This window comes from Coregonus clupeaformis, unplaced genomic scaffold, assembly GCF_020615455.1.
Source record: "Coregonus clupeaformis isolate EN_2021a unplaced genomic scaffold, ASM2061545v1 scaf2577, whole genome shotgun sequence".
NCBI lineage: Eukaryota > Metazoa > Chordata > Actinopteri > Salmoniformes > Salmonidae > Coregonus > Coregonus clupeaformis.
Genome location: NW_025536031.1, coordinates 39,992 through 57,500, shown reverse-complemented (window position 1 = coordinate 57,500; position 17,509 = coordinate 39,992). Strand labels below are relative to the sequence as shown.

The 17,509-nt window shown below is 46.6% G+C and overlaps 1 pseudogene; it reads left to right on the top strand.

The window, feature by feature from the left end:
• LOC123481304 overlaps positions 1-262 on the top strand; it is a 9,173-nt pseudogene extending 8,911 nt beyond the window's left edge.
• The last annotated feature ends 17,247 nt before the right edge of the window (positions 263-17,509 follow it).

Genomic DNA, 17,509 nt, shown 5'->3' with positions numbered 1-17,509 from the left:
TAACCCCTAACCCCTAAACCAGGGCTGTTCAATGTCGGTCCTGGAGGGAGGAGACACTTTCGTTTTCATCCTGTCCTTCTAATAAGGGACTAGTTCAGACCTGGGACACCAGGTGACTGCAATTAACTACCAGGTAGAAAGACAAAACAGAAGGGTTTCTGCCCTCCAGGACTGGAATGGAACTCTACTCCCTAACCGCTACACCCTAACCCCTACACCCTACCACCCTAACCCCTAAACCCTGCCACCCTAACCCCTACACCCTACATCCTAGACCTTACACCCTACCATCCTAACCCCTACACCCTACGTCCTAACCCCTACACCCTACATCCTAACCCCTACACCCTACTTCCTAACCCCTACACCCTACCATCCTAACCCCTACACCCTACATCCTAACCCCTACACCCTACATCCTAACCCCTACACCCTACCATCCTAACCCTACACCCCTACATCCTAACCCCTACACCCTGCCACCCCTAACCCCTACACCCTACCATCCTAACCCCTACACCCCTACGTCTCCTAACCCCTACACCCTACGTCCTAACCCCCTACACCCCTACGTCCTAACCCCCTACACCCTACGTCCTAACCCCCTACACCCTACATCCTAGACCTTACACCCTACATCCTAGACCTTACACCCTACCATCCTAACCCCTACACCCTACCATCCTAACCCCTACACCCTACTTCCCAACCCCTACACCCTACCATCCTCATCTCTTCAGATGTACCTTAGTGCCAGACATTGAAGATCCTGAACAAGTCCCCGACCACTGCTCTCAACCCCCGCTGAGTACCCCCCCCCCCCCACACACCCACCAAGACCTAAAAACCATATGCAACAGAGTTGGAATCGCTACCCTTTCTATAGTGTGATTGGCTAAGACGCTGGGGGTCAAGAGGGGGGGTCATGTGTATATACGAGGCACATGATCCCTGGTTGGTTGGAGCCCAGCGCCCAGGGAAGGAAGCTATACTGTGACGCTTGTTACACAACTCCAAGCTTAACCCCTAACCCCTAACCCCTAACCCCTAACCCCTGACCCTAAAGGTCACCCTCCAAATGTTCCATTAGAAGAATCAACATCTATCGCGACCTCTTCACCCTCTTGGAAGCCGTAACCCTATACTTGCAAGTGGAATTCAACATCCTTGTCCTAAATTACACCATGTAATATAATTATACCTACTGTACATCATCACTGATAGCCTGGGTACCAGTCTGTTTGTGCTAACATTCCACTTCTTGTCACGCCATGTTTGGCACATGACACAGAGTACAAGGAGTGGAATGTTAACACGAAACAGATCTGGGTTTCAGACTACATTACTAAAGGACTTCACCTCCAAACTATATAACACATAGTCACTTGTTTACGTAACTATATACAACGTAGCCTGAGTGCCAGTCTGTTTGTGCCATCACGCCAAATCCTCATCACTCAACGTCATGCCAATTGGCTAGCCTGGTCCTAGATCTGTTTGTGCCATGATTCCGACTCAAGGAGTGGAAAGATAGCACAAACAGACTGGTACCCAGGCTACCAATTGGCTTGCAGTGAAAGTAATGGAGTTGGCAAGAGCACAAACAGATCTGGAACCAGGCTAACTATAACGTGCATCTGTTGTTCAAACCCTTGGATTCAAGCCAAACACTGTGACGAACATGTACATAGGACTATAAGCAATAACCAAGCCACCGATATCTTATAGCATATCTCTATATTATTATTTGTATACATTTATGTCGGTTCACATTAGAAATGTACAAAGTCACCTGCCTGCTAAACGTTGTTACTCTTTCCTGTCGTCAGTCAGCACATACCAACGACACATTCTGGATTCTTCTTATGCACAACGTTGCATACATACACACACACACACACACAGACACACACACACACACACACACACACACACCATCTCTAGCTGTCTTTCTTTCACATGTTGCAACTTCTTCTGTAATATTGTATTGGAAATAAACCTGGTCAGTGTAAGGGTCTCATGTGTTTAACTAAATCAAATGAAGTTAAAGAAGACAAATGTTTTGCCAAAAGTATTTTAATTTTTTTAAAGGGACAAGACTGTCACTACCAATTGGATATCATGAAATTGGGGAGAAAAAGTACAAAAACTAATAACAAATAATAATAAAAGAGGTATTTGATTGTAATGTTCCTTTCTCACCACAAGATGGCCACAGTTATCGATTGTTCATCTTTTCACCAGCGGAGGGCAGCAAAGACAAAGGTAGGGAGTCTGTTCATTCATCATTTCGTTAAGTTGGGACGGAGGGTGGCACATTACTATGGTGTCTATTTCTTTGATTGATATTTCTATCGTGTCTTATCTGTATTCCTATTTCTATGAGTCATTGATCACCTTTTGGTCATCAAAATTACACTGAGATGTTAGTTTGGGGGAATTTTATGTACTTTTACAATACTACCTTCAGCATATTGAATGATTTGGGACTAATTGATGATTTGAAGTATGCCATGTTAAAATGATAGAAAGAGAGCGGGACCCCATCTAGTCTCTATCCCTCTGTGTTCTACATCTGAGTACTGTTTAATGTTCCATGCTGGAGATCTGAGTCAGGGAGACAGGTGTGTGTGTGTGTGTGTGTGTGTGTGTGTGTGTGTGTGTGTGTGTGTGTGTGTGTGTGTGTGTGTGTGTGTGTGTGTGTGTGTGTGTGTGTGTGTGTGTGTATGTTGTAATTATTTAGCAGCACCTCTAGATATTCCTAACTGTCAACCCCTCTTCCACAATTACACGGCAGATGCCTCAGTGACAGGCCCTGTTTTTTCCAACAAAACTCATTAATATTTCATAAACAACCACTCTGCAACGCTGTTCCACATAACCAGGCCTGGAGAATCTGTTGTTTCAGGCTGGGATGTAGTTTGTTGCGTGTCACCCACAATAACAATCCACCTGGGATAAAGAATCATGTTTTGATCTGTTACTGGAAGATGTGGAAGACAGAGCGTCTGTCTGCCTGTCTGTCTGTCTGTCTGTCTGTCTGCCTATCTGTCTGTCTGTCTGCCTGCCTGCCTGCCTGCCTGCCTGCCTGTCTGTCTGTCTACCTGTCTGTCTGTCTGTCTCTCTGCATGTCTGTCTGTCTGTCTGTCTGATTGACTGTCTCTCTGCCAGTCTGTCTGATTGACTGTCTCTCTGCTTGTATGTCTGTCCACCTGTCTGTCTGTCTGTCTGATTGACTGTCTCTCTGCTTGTCTGACTGTCTTTCTGTCTGCCTGTCTTTCTGATTGACTGTCTGTCTGCCTGTCTGTCTGATTGACTGTCTGTCTGCCTGTCTGTCTGATTGACTGTCTCTCTGCTTGTCTGTCTGTCTGCTTGTCTGCCTGCCTGTCTGTCTGTCTGTCTGTCTGCCTGTCTGCCTGTCTGTCTGTTTGACTGTCTCTCTGCTTGTCTGTCTGTCTGCTTATCTGCCTGCCTGTCTGTCTGTCTGTCTGTCTGTTTGTCTGCCTGTCTGTCTGATTGATTGACTGTCTGTCTGCCTGTCTGTCTCTCTGCTTGTCTACCTGCCTGTCTGTCTGTCTGTAGCACACACACACATGCAGGCATGCATGGATAAACGCGCACAAACACACACACACACCTTGTCACAGCTATAGACATGTTTATGACAATCTGTGTTTCAGAGAGAGAGGGATTCTGAGCGAGCAGGTGTGAGTGGCAGCAGAGAAGTGATACTATTAGATGGTCGAGAAAGACTGTCTTCAGGGTGAACAAGGTCGGTCTCATTTCAGTGTCACTGGCTTCTGAAGTGACCTCTCCAAGGGCTTGAAAAATAGATTTCCTTCCCCCATTCCACCATCTTTCCTTTTATGTGGATTGTGTGTGAAGTCTTTTGAGGTCCTGAAAAAGTCATCTATTTCTTTTTTTATTCATTTATACTTTTTTTCCCATAACATTGATCATATTGAGATAACATCTTATTTTGAAGGGAGGCCTGCGCTGTCCAGATATTGTAGGAAATTCCTGTCACGCTCTGGCTCCGGGACTGTGTATTTTGAGCCAGGGTGTGTTCATTTGGTTGTGTTGTATTTGGTTGTGTTTCATTGTTTGGTCGTGTGACTCCCAATCAGTGGTAACGAGTGTCAGCTGTCGGCTCGTTATCTCTGATTGGGAGCCATATTTAAACTGTCAGTGTTCACCTTAGTGTTGTGGGTTTTTGTTCCTTGTCAGTCATTGTAACGGAGGACTTCACGTTTCGTCATTGTTTGTTGTTTTTGTAGTGAGTACGTTAATTTAATAAAATCATGTTCGCTCAACGCGCTGCGTATTGGTCTGCACCTTTTGAAGACGATCGTGACAGAAAAACCCACCAAGATGGGACCAAGCAGCGCGTCCAGGAGCCATCGCCAGGGAGATCCCTCACAGATCTCCTTCGCCTCCTGGACTGGGTCAAGCCGAGTGAGGAAGAGAAGGGCTTGACATTATGGCAGAAGGGCGAGAGGCTGGCGAGGGACATGGAGACCTGGTCCACGGGTAGGAGAGACGCCCCGAAAATTTTTAGGGGGGCTCACGACGTCGGACCAGCAGGAGGCCGCGATAGAGCGGCCCAGTGGGTGCCGGAGAAGGCCGCCGGGTTACGGGGGCCACTGGTCGAAGAGGGATGGAGGAAGTAGAGGCACGGCGAGAGGTACTGGCGTGTGTTGCCAGTCCGGTCCGGCCCGTTCCAGATCCCGGTGTAGGGCCAGTGGTGTGTGTCCCCAGTACAGTCCGGCCCATCCAAGCTTCCCGCACCAAGCCAGTGGTGTGCGTCGTCAGTCCGGCACGGCCCGTGCCTGCTCTCCGCATCAAGCCTGTGGTGCGTCTCGTCAGCCCGGCTCTGCCCGTTCCTGCTCTCCGCACCAGGTCTGTGGTGCGCGTCGCCAGCCCAGTCCGGCCCATTCCTGCTACTCGCAACAAGCCAAGGGTGCGAGTCGTCAGCCGGATTCAGCCCATTCCTGCTACTCGCACCAAGCCAAGGGTGCGAGTCGTCAGCCGGATTCAGCCCATTCCTGCTACTCGCACCAAGCCAGGGATGCGAGTCTTCAGCCTGGTGAGGCCTGTTCCGGCTCACGCACCATGCAAAGGGTGCGTATCGTCTGCCAGGTCCGGTCCATTCCTGCCTCACGCGCTGAAAGCCAGGGTGCGCGTCGGGCAGTCCTGATCCAGCTAACTGGGTCAGATCGGACTGGGGACACTGCGGGGGGATTGTAGTAGGGTGGTGGTCAAGCCCGGGCCGGAGCCGCCTCCGAGGAGCAATACCCACCCAGCCCTTCCCTATTTGGGGTGTAGGCGCGGTCGGGAGTCCGCGCCTTTAGGGGGTACTGTCACGCTCTGGCTCGGGACTGTGTATTTTGAGCCAGGGTGTGTTCATTTGGTTGTGTTGTATTTGGTTGTGTTTCATTGTTTGGTCGTGTGACTCCCAATCAGTGGTAACGAGTGTCAGCTGTCGGCTCGTTATCTCTGATTGGGAGCCATATTTAAACTGTCAGTGTTCACCTTAGTGTTGTGGGTTTTTGTTCCTTGTCAGTCATTGTAACGGAGGACTTCACGTTTCGTCATTGTTTGTTGTTTTTGTAGTGAGTACGTTAATTTAATAAAATCATGTTCGCTCAACGCGCTGCGTATTGGTCTGCACCTTTTGAAGACGATCGTGACAATTCCCTTATTTTCCCTGATGGGACTCGTGTTTAGGAGGTCTTGAAATATAAATGTAAAAGCATGTCATTAACCATCCACGCCGCTCCTTAGAAGATATGTCTACTTCTACAAAAACATCCAGACGATCCACGTCAAGAAGAAGTTCGGCTATGTTGTGATAATGCGCCGATATGCTGACCTGACGGGGACAAAGTTGAAGAGGACGCAGCCGGAATACAAGTCAACTCATCATGTACTGTAACTCCTCTCCAACGGTCCTCAAATCTCTCTTTTAACTCTCCAGATGAGTCCCAAATGCCACCCTATTCGCTACAGTGCCTAGTCAAAAGCAGTGCACTACATAGGGATTAGGGTACAATTTGGGATGAATCCTCCGTCGGCCCAGCCGAGGGGGCGCTGATGTGATGCTAGGTGATGGTGAGCTGCTTGTGCATGCAGGGTGAGATCAGACAGAACTGAAGCAGTGCATTTTTTACAGGCGGAGGAGGTCCGAGGATGAATGCACCGCTGATGATGAGAGACATTTGCGCACTACTTGTGGATGCAGACTGAGAGAAATAAAGAGAGAGAAGAGAGGGGGAGAGAGGGAGTGAGAGGGGCAAGAGAGAGCGACAGAGAGGGTGGGAGAGAGAGGGGGGAGAGGAGGAGAGAGGGGGAGAGAGAGGGGGGAGAGGAGGAGAGAGGGAGAGAGGGGGAGAGAGAGGGAGGGGGAGATAGAAAGGTACATAAGAAGGAATGGAGAGAAGTGGAGAGATGGTGAATATGGAATGGAGGGGGAGATTTTAACAAAGACAGAGGGAGAAACCTACTGGGCAAAATGTGATAGAATCAATGTTGTTTCCATGACATTTCAACTAAAACATCCAATGTGATGACGTTGATTCAATGTGGAAAACTGATTGGATTTGCAAAAAGTATTCAACATAAGGGAATTTCGTCTTTTATTCACCCAACTTTGAGCCTAAACCCAATGACATGGTGAAATGTTTGGTTGATTTCACATTGAATTCATAATAGTTGACAACTCAACCAAATGTAAATCAAAACTAGACGTTGAAATGACGTCTGTGTCCAGTGGGAAGGGTCAGGGAACGGACGTGTAACTTGAAAACTCAAAATGGCACCCTATTCCCTTAATAGTGCACGGGCTTCGGTCAAAAGTACTGCATATATAGATGGGTTGGTTGTTTAGCAACAAACCGACACGTGCGCAAATATGGGGCAAAGCAGACGGAGTTGGCTTAGACTGTTGACAACATGTAAACTATATTTAGTCTCCAATGTTTATTAAAAACATAAATATATTTACACAATAAGCATTTGTTGTCTATCAAATACATCATTGCAGTTGTTGGTTAGCTAGCTAGCGAATTTTTGCCATCGACATGAAATCAGTCAAAACACCTCAAAACAAGACATGGTATCAAGAACAAGATGAAACCAGCTGAAAGGAGCCACCTATGATTCCCCACATGGCAACTTCTTCTCACTGTTGTTAGCTATCTGGCCATCCAGAATCACAACAACTCATTGACTTCTGCCCCATTGAAGCGTGGCCATCGTTTTCCTGACGTTGTCAGCTAACCCTTCTATAGGAAGTAGGGAGCCTTTTGGGACACAGTCTAGAACACGTTAGTACTCTACAGGAAACCCTGCAGGGGTCGGGAGATACAGGGTTTACCCTGTTCTACTGACTTCTATATCAGTCTGTTAATGCAGGACTAGTAAAGGCCCAGTGTTACTGACTGCTATATCAGTCTGTTAATACAGGACTAGTAAAGGACCAGTGTTACAGACTGCTATATCAGTCTGTTAATACAGGACTAGTAAAGGACCAGTGTTACAGACTGCTATATCAGTCTGTTAATGCAGGACTAGTAAAGGACCAGTGCTACAGACTGCTATATCAGTCTGTTAATGCAGGACTAGTAAAGGCCCAGTGCTACAGACTGCTATATCGGTCTGTTAATACAGGACTAGTAAAGGACCAGTGTTACAGACTGCTATATCAGTCTGTTAATGCAGGACTAGTTAAGGACCAGTGTTACAGACTGCTATATCAGTCTGTTAATACAGGACTAGTAAAGGACCAGTGTTACAGACTGCTATATCGGTCTGTTAATACAGGACTAGTAAAGGCCCAGTGTTACAGACTGCTATATCGGTCTGTTAATACAGGACTAGTAAAGGACCAGTGTTACAGACTGCTATATCAGTCTGTTAATGCAGGACTAGTTAAGGACCAGTGTTACAGACTGCTATATCAGTCTGTTAATGCAGGACTAGTAAAGGCCCAGTGCTACAGACTGCTATATCGGTCTGTTAATACAGGACTAGTAAAGGCCCAGTGCTACAGACTGCTATATCGGTCTGTTAATACAGGACTAGTAAAGGACCAGTGTTACAGACTGCTATATCAGTCTGTTAATGCAGGACTAGTTAAGGACCAGTGTTACAGACTGCTATATCAGTCTGTTAATACAGGACTAGTAAAGGACCAGTGTTACAGACTGCTATATCGGTCTGTTAATACAGGACTAGTAAAGGCCCAGTGTTACAGACTGCTATATCGGTCTGTTAATACAGGACTAGTAAAGGACCAGTGTTACAGACTGCTATATCGGTCTGTTAATACAGGACTAGTAAAGGCCCAGTGTTACAGACTGCTATATCAGTCTGTTAATACAGGACTAGTAAAGGCCCAGTGTTACAGACTGCTATATCGGTCTGTTAATGCAGGACTAGTAAAGGCCCAGTGTTACAGACTGCTATATCAGTCTGTTAATACAGGACTAGTAAAGGACCAGTGCTACAGACTGCTATATCGGTCTGTTAATACAGGACTAGTAAAGGCCCAGTGTTACGGACTGCTATATCAGTCTGTTAATACAGGACTAGTAAAGGCCCAGTGCTACAGACTGCTATATCGGTCTGTTAATACAGGACTAGTAAAGGCCCAGTGTTACAGACTGCTATATCAGTCTGTTAATACAGGACTAGTAAAGGCCCAGTGTTACAGACTGCTATATCAGTCTGTTAATACAGGACTAGTAAAGGACCAGTGTTACAGACTGCTATATCAGTCTGTTAATACAGGACTAGTAAAGGCCCAGTGTTACAGACTGCTATATCAGTCTGTTAATACAGGACTAGTAAAGGACCAGTGTTACAGACTGCTATATCAGTCTGTTAATACAGGACTAGTAAAGGCCCAGTGTTACAGACTGCTATATCAGTCTGTTAATACAGGACTAGTAAAGGCCCAGTGCTACAGACTGCTATATCAGTCTGTTAATACAGGGACTAGTAAAGGACCAGTGTTACAGACTGCTATATCAGTCTGTTAATACAGGACTAGTAAAGGCCCAGTGTTACAGACTGCTATATCAGTCTGTTAATACAGGACTAGTAAAGGCCCAGTGTTACAGACTGCTATATCAGTCTGTTAATACAGGACTAGTAAAGGCCCAGTGTTACTGACTGCTATATCAGTCTGTTAATACAGGACTAGTAAAGGCCCAGTGTTACTGACTGCTATATCAGTCTGTTAATACAGGACTAGTAAAGGACCAGTGCTACAGACTGCTATATCAGTCTGTTAATAGAGGACTAGTAAAGGCCTAGTGTTACAGACTGCTATATCAGTCTGTTAATACAGGACTAGTAAAGGCCCAGTGTTACAGACTGCTATATCAGCCTGTTAATACAGGACTAGTAAAGGCCCAGTGTTACAGACTGCTATATCGGTCTGTTAATACAGGACTAGTAAATGCCCAGTGTTACAGACTGCTATATCGGTCTGTTAATACAGGACTAGTAAAGGACCAGTGTTACAGACTGCTATATCAGCCTGTTAATACAGGACTAGTAAAGGACCAGTGTTACAGACTGCTATATCAGTCTGTTAATACAGGACTAGTAAAGGACCAGTGTTACAGACTGCTATATCAGTCTGTTAATACAGGACTAGTAAAGGCCCAGTGTTACAGACTGCTATATCAGTCTGTTAATAGAGGACTAGTAAAGGCCCAGTGTTACAGACTGCTATATCAGTCTGTTAATACAGGACTAGTAAATGCCCAGTGTTACAGACTGCTATATCAGTCTGTTAATACAGGACTAGTAAAAGGCCCAGTGTTACAGACTGCTATATCAGTCTGTTAATACAGGACTAGTAAAGGCCCAGTGTTACAGACTGCTATATCAGTCTGTTAATACAGGACTAGTAAATGCCCAGTGTTACAGACTGCTATATCAGTCTGTTAATACAGGACTAGTAAAGGACCAGTGTTACAGACTGCTATATCAGTCTGTTAATACAGGACTAGTAAAGGCCCAGTGTTACAGACTGCTATATCAGTCTGTTAATACAGGACTAGTAAAGGACCAGTGTTACAGACTGCTATATCAGTCTGTTAATACAGGACTAGTAAAGGACCAGTGTTACAGACTGCTATATCAGTCTGTTAATACAGGACTAGTAAAGGCCCAGTGTTACAGACTGCTATATCGGTCTGTTAATACAGGACTAGTAAAGGCCCAGTGTTACAGACTGCTATATCGGTCTGTTAATACAGGACTAGTAAAGGCCCAGTGTTACAGACTGCTATATCAGTCTGTTAATACAGGACTAGTAAAGGACCAGTGTTACAGACTGCTATATCAGTCTGTTAATACAGGACTAGTAAAGGCCCAGTGCACAACTTTTTTTAAAGGCTTTTTATTTGTAATTTTTGATATTTGCAGGACCCTCTGCACCCCCAGTTCCCGCGGCTATGGGGATAATTGTGCAATCTGGTCTGATGGAGTTTACCTCTCTAATACAATAATGCACTGCTGACATAATCAAATGCAAAATAATTACAATATTACAAATTGAGATTTTTTTTATTGTGTCACCAAATGATGTTATATTATGTAAGACCTACACATAAGGGTTGCGTTCAGTACGACTGAACGGTGTGCAGCAACGGAAACGGTGGGCTGTCGGGGACTTTGAGGGGACACACTGTAACACACAGACACACTCTAATACACAAACACACTATAATACACAGACACACTGTAACACACAGACACACTGTAACCCAGACACACTGTAACACACAGACACACTCTAACACACAGACACACTCTAATACACAGACACACTCTAATACACAGACACACAGTAACACACAGACACACTGTAACCCAGACACACTGTAACACACAGACACACTCTAACACACAGACACACTCTAACACACAGACACACTCTAACACACAGACACACTCTAATACACAGACACACTCTAATACACAGACACACTGTAACACACAGACACACTGTAACCCAGACACACTGTAACACACAGACACACTCTAATACACAGACACACTCTAACACACAGACACACTCTAATACACAGACACACTGTAACACACAGACACACTGTAACCCAGACACACTGTAACACACAGACGCACTCTAATACACAGACACACTGTAACCCAGACACACTGTAACACACAGACACACTGTAACACACAGACACACTGTAACACACACAGACACACTGTAACACACAGACACACTCTAATACACAGACACACTGTAACCCAGACACACTGTAACACACAGACACACTCTAATACACAGACACACTCTAACACACAGACACACTGTAACACACAGACACACTCTAATACACAGACACACTCTAATACACAGACACACTGTAACCCAGACACACTGTAACACACAGACACACTGTAACACAGAGACACACTCTAACACACAGACACACTCTAACACACAGACACACTCTAATACACAGACACACTGTAACACACAGACACACTGTAACACACAGACACACTGTAACACACAGACACACTGTAACACACTGTGATGTCACGAGAGGCTGTGTCCTGGAGGGACGTTACATCCCCCTGAGGTGGCTGCAAACCCAGACAGCTATGGCTCCATCTGCTGGTATGGTCGGGAACTCCACCCCTCTATGGCCAATCTTCCCACGCAGCTGAAACAAATGAGGAGCTGATGAGCTGAAGGTTTGGGAAGGGAAGAGACACTGAGGGGGTGTGTGGGTTGTGAAGTAACACAGTCTCCAACCTGGGCTCTCTGGAGGACAAGAGTGCTGCACGTCCACTTCCATGAGGAATATAAGGATTTGGAGATACTTACCTTTGGGAAATACTCACCTTTGGATATATTCGCCTGTGGAACTACGGGAGAGACATTGGGAAGGACTTTTTGCTGGGTTGGCCACTAGCTGCAACGTGGACTACAGTAAGGCTGGGGAAAAGTTAACTGAGCGAGTGAGAACTATGATTTTGGATGTGGAAGAGACATCCCTGAACTGTTAACCCTTAAAGAGCCACAAGAGAACAGAATTTGGTTATATTTTCGTTAATTTCCCAAGACCTTTAATAAAATCCTTGTTTTGTTTGAACCTTGTCTCCTTGCACTACTTGAGCAATCCCGCTGAAAGCTGTGTAGCCTCTCGTGACGTCACAGATGGTGGAGAATACAGGCACGCTCAGCGTTAATAGTGCATGTCAGAGGAGGATACCGAAGGTTTGATCACCCAGTTTTCCAAGTTGGCCATAGGCTCCCCGCCGACTGAAATGGAGGACATATTGAAAGCCCTTGTTGCTGGCCAGCAAGCCCAGATGCAAGCAAACGTGGCTCTCTTGGAGGAGCAAAAGAAAGCCAACCTTCTGAAGGCAGAGGAATTGCAGTTGCAGAGACAGAGGGTTGTCCAAAATACCCGCCCAATAAAGGCAAGTGACTTTATATCTAAGATGGGAGCTACCGATGACATTGAGGCATACCTGCATGCATTTGAGGCCACGGCCACTAGGGGAAGCCTGGCCCAACAACAGTGGGTTGGTCTGTTAGCCCCCCTTTCTAACCGGGAATCGCTGAATGCTGTCCGGGACCTGGGCCCTGACCAGGTTACTGACTATGATGCCCTGAAGTCTGAGATCCTCAGCAGATATGGACTCACAAAGTTTGGTATGGCCCAGCGCTTTCACAGCTGGACCTTCCAACCAGACCAACCTCCTCGGGCGCAGATGCATGAACTTGTCCGAATCGCAAGGAAATGGCTGGATCCGCAGAGGAATACAGCAGCGGCGGTGGTGGAGGCCGTTGTGGTGGATCGTTACCTACGCGCCCCCTGCCTTATGAGGCAAAACGGTTCATCAGTCAACAGGCCTTGACCACGGCTGATCTGACCGTGGAAGCTGTGGAAAAGTACCAGGCCACAGCGGAGATGCTGAATGCTTCCCGAAAAAGACCCCAGGAGGCGGCCCCACCACAAATGGGAAGAACCCGTCCAAAGGACCCCAGGTCTCGAACCCAGCCACGTCAGGACTTATCCCGGCTCCAGGGGGAGCCAGAAACCCAGCCCGGGTCCAAGAAGAGTACACCAGGAGGGGGAAACTCGACAGTGTTACCGGTGTGGGGAGATGGGACATATCTCCTGGCAGTGTGGGGAAACCAGCCGATGAACCTATGCCCACTGCGGAGTCCTCCAGCTCAGCACCCACACACACCGTTTTGCCTCGCTCTTGGGAGTCGTAGATGGCGGCCCAGATCGACCCCCACCTGCCCGGTAACTGTGAATCACCATGATGTGGAGGCCTTACTGGATTCTGGTAGCCGGGCCACCCTGGTGCGTAAGGATTTGGTGGGCCCAACGTGTCTGACCCCGGGGAAAGTCCTCCCAGTTTCCTGTGTCCATGGGGACACCAGAGAATACCCCATTACTGAACTTACAATGACCAGCACACGGGGAACCATACACACGACGGCGGGGGGTGGTTGATTCCCTCCCCGTCCCTGTCCTAATTGGACGAGACTGCCCAGCCTTTTACCCACTCTGGAGAGAGTCTCAGGAGAGGATAACCCGAGTACCTCGGAAACGGAGAGGCAAGACTCATCCTGGGAAGGCTCCGGTGCAATCCTCCGAGTTACTCACTCCCGCCCGGGCTCTGATAGGGATGGCAGGTGCCCAGACCGACACAGAGACGGAGCTACAGAATCTGGACAAAGAACTGTCTGGTCTGGAAGGGGACCGCTGAGAGGTATCGTTTGTTAAAGCAACAGTTAGACATGAAGACAGAAGAGTTAGATATCCTCCAGGCTAAACTCCAACAGAGCTCCTTCCTAAGCAACAGGAGGGAGCTGGAGAGGCTGCGCAGGACCATCGAGGAGTGTGAGGAGACCCTGCGCAGTAGTAAGGAGGTCCAGAAGAAGGCAGAGGGGAAGTACAAGGTGTTGGAGAACAAGATGAAGAATGCGGAGGCAGAGAGAGAGAAGGAACTGAAAGCTGCTCAACAGAAGCTAAACTCTGCTAAAACCAAGGCTGATGCGTTCAGTAAGAAACTCAAGGAGAGACAACAGGAGGCTGAGTCCCTGGTCCTAGAGGTGGAGGAGTTGAAGAGAGAGCAGGCTGGCAAGCACCACGGCAATGCGGACGCCCTCTCCCGGCGTGATGCCTTCTTCGCTGCCTTTACCCGACGAGGACGTCGGTCCCGAGGAGGGGGGATGTGTGATGTCACGAGAGGCTGTGTCCTGGAGGGACGTTACATCCCCCTGAGGTGGCTGCAAACCCAGACAGCTATGGCTCCATCTGCTGGTATGGTCGGGAACTCCACCCCTCTATGGCCAATCTTCCCACGCAGCTGAAACAAATGAGGAGCTGATGAGCTGAAGGTTTGGGAAGGGAAGAGACACTGAGGGGGTGTGTGGGTTGTGAAGTAACACAGTCTCCAACCTGGGCTCTCTGGAGGACAAGAGTGCTGCACGTCCACTTCCATGAGGAATATAAGGATTTGGAGATACTTACCTTTGGGAAATACTCACCTTTGGATATATTCGCCTGTGGAACTACGGGAGAGACATTGGGAAGGACTTTTTGCTGGGTTGGCCACTAGCTGCAACGTGGACTACAGTAAGGCTGGGGAAAAGTTAACTGAGCGAGTGAGAACTATGATTTTGGATGTGGAAGAGACATCCCTGAACTGTTAACCCTTAAAGAGCCACAAGAGAACAGAATTTGGTTATATTTTCGTTAATTTCCCAAGACCTTTAATAAAATCCTTGTTTTGTTTGAACCTTGTCTCCTTGCACTACTTGAGCAATCCCGCTGAAAGCTGTGTAGCCTCTCGTGACGTCACAACACAGACACACTCTAATACACAGACACACTCTAACACACAGACACACTGTAACACACATACACACTGTAACACACAGACACACTCTAATACACAGACACACTGTAACCCAGACACACTGTAACACACAGACATACTGTAACACACAGACACACTCTTATACACAGACACACTCTAATACACAGACACACTGTAACCCAGACACACTGTAACACACAGACACACTGTAACACACAGACACACTGTAACACACAGACACACTCTAATACACAGACACACTCTAACACACAGACACACTCTAATACACAGACACACTCTAACACACATACACACTCTAATACACACAGACACACTCTAATACACAGACACACTCTAACACACAGACACACTCTAATACACAGACACACTCTAGCACACATACACACTCTAACACACAGACACACTCTAATACACAGACACAGTCTAACACACAGACACACTCTAATACACACAGACACACTGAAAACACAGACACACTGTAACACACAGACACACTGTAACACACAGACACACTCTAATACACAGACACACTCTAACACACAGACACACTCTAATACACAGACACACTCTAACATACAGACACACTCTAATACACAGACACACTCTAACACACAGACACACTCCCCTAATACACAGACACACTCTAACACACAGACACACTCTAATACACAGACACACTCTAATACACACAGACACACTCTAATACACAGACACACTCTAATACACACAGACACACTGTAACACACAGACACACTCTAACACACAGACACACTGCTAACACACAGACACACTCCTAATACACAGACACACTCTAATACACAGACACACTGTAACCCAGACACACTGTAACACACATACACACTGTAACACAGAGACACACTCTAACACACAGACACACTCTAACACACAGACACACTCTAATACACAGACACACTGTAACACACAGACACACTGTAACACACAGACACACTGTAACACACAGACACACTGTAACACACAGACACACTCTAATACACAGACACCTCTAACACACAGACACACTGTAACACACATACACACTGTAACACACAGACACACTCTAATACACAGACACACTGTAACCCAGACACACTGTAACACACAGACACACTGTAACACACAGACACACTCTTATACACAGACACACTCTAATACACAGACACACTGTAACCCAGACACACTGTAACACACAGACACACTGTAACACACAGACACACTGTAACACACAGACACACTCTAATACACAGACACACTGTAACACACAGCCACACTGTAACACACAGATACACTGTAACCCAGACACACTGTAACACACAGACACACTGTAACACACAGACACACTGTAACACACAGACACACTCTAATACACAGACACACTCTAACACACAGACACACTCTAATACACAGACACACTCTAACACACATACACACTCTAATACACACAGACACACTCTAATACACAGACACACTCTAACACACAGACACACTCTAATACACAGACACACTCTAGCACACATACACACTCTAACACACAGACACACTCTAATACACAGACACAGTCTAACACACAGACACACTCTAATACACACAGACACACTGTAACACACAGACACACTGTAACACACAGACACACTGTAACACACAGACACACTCTAATACACAGACACACTCTAACACACAGACACACTCTAATACACAGACACACTCTAACACACAGACACACTCTAATACACAGACACACTCTAACACACAGACACACTCTAATACACAGACACACTCTAACACACAGACACACTCTAATACACAGACACACTCTAATACACACAGACACACTCTAATACACAGACACACTCTAATACACACAGACACACTGTAACACACAGACACACTCTAATACACAGACACACTCTAATACACACAGACACACTCTAACACACAGACACACTCTAACACACAGACACACTCTAATACACAGACACACTCTAATACACACAGACACACTCTAACACACAGACACACTCTAACACACAGACACACTCTAATACACAGACACACTCTAATACACACAGACACACTCTAACACACAGACACACTGTAACACACAGACTCACTCTAACACACACATTATGTGTTGTTGTTGTTCTATTGTTTGTATATTGTTGTGTGACTGTCCTTGTCAGTGTATCAGTGTTTTGTTACTTGTCATGTTTTGTGTTTTTGTGTGGACCCCAGGAAGAGTAGCTGCTGCTTCTGCAAAAGCTAATGGGGATCCAGATAAACCAATAAACGGAAGCACCCCTGTTGTTGTGACCTATGTAGTGTTGACAATGGGCGCATTCCTGGCACATCCCATATTTTAAAACGGCTGAATAGTCATTTTAAGTATTAGCTAACCACATCATATGTTATATCAATCCGTCAGCCCGATGACACAGTTGAAGACGTGTCACTGGTTGATGCGTGCAACGTCTGATCCTACGGGCACACTGGCATGCACTGGCGCAGCTGGTTGTGTCATCCAGCATCAGATGACTGGGTAACGGTCCTTGTAGGCTTTCCAGTCCACGGT